Below are 447 nucleotides of genomic sequence, written 5' to 3'. Positions count from 1 at the left end.
GGACAGACAAAGAGAATGCTGAAAACAAGAGTTAACGAACATCGTAGTCATATACGGAGAAATACATCCTCTAGATCTGTAATCACTGAACATAGGTTGCAGCATGGTCATGATTTTGATTGGAATAATGTGGAAGTTTTGGATGATGAAAGTTTTTATCACAAGCGATTAATTTCTGAAATGTTACATATAAAATCTCAAAACAATGATTTAAATTTAAAAACTGATACAGAAGGTCTTGATCGGTCGTACATAGATATTTTAGAAAAATTGACAACAGTATGATTTGACCTAATCATTTATTTTTAATTTATTTTGTTGTCAGTAATTTAACGTTCCTCATTGTATCGTTTCCTTCTGATGAATACGGTCACATATATGTTTAGTCAGTCTAAATTTATGGAATTATGAATTTAAATTGTGTAATTATGTTTTTGTCTACCAACA

This window comes from Cyphomyrmex costatus, unplaced genomic scaffold, assembly GCF_001594065.2.
Source record: "Cyphomyrmex costatus isolate MS0001 unplaced genomic scaffold, Ccosl1.0 scaffold965, whole genome shotgun sequence".
In the NCBI taxonomy this organism is placed as follows: Eukaryota; Metazoa; Arthropoda; class Insecta; order Hymenoptera; family Formicidae; genus Cyphomyrmex; species Cyphomyrmex costatus.
The sequence above is the reverse complement of the archived record's forward strand: the minus strand, read 5'-3'. Positions refer to the sequence as shown.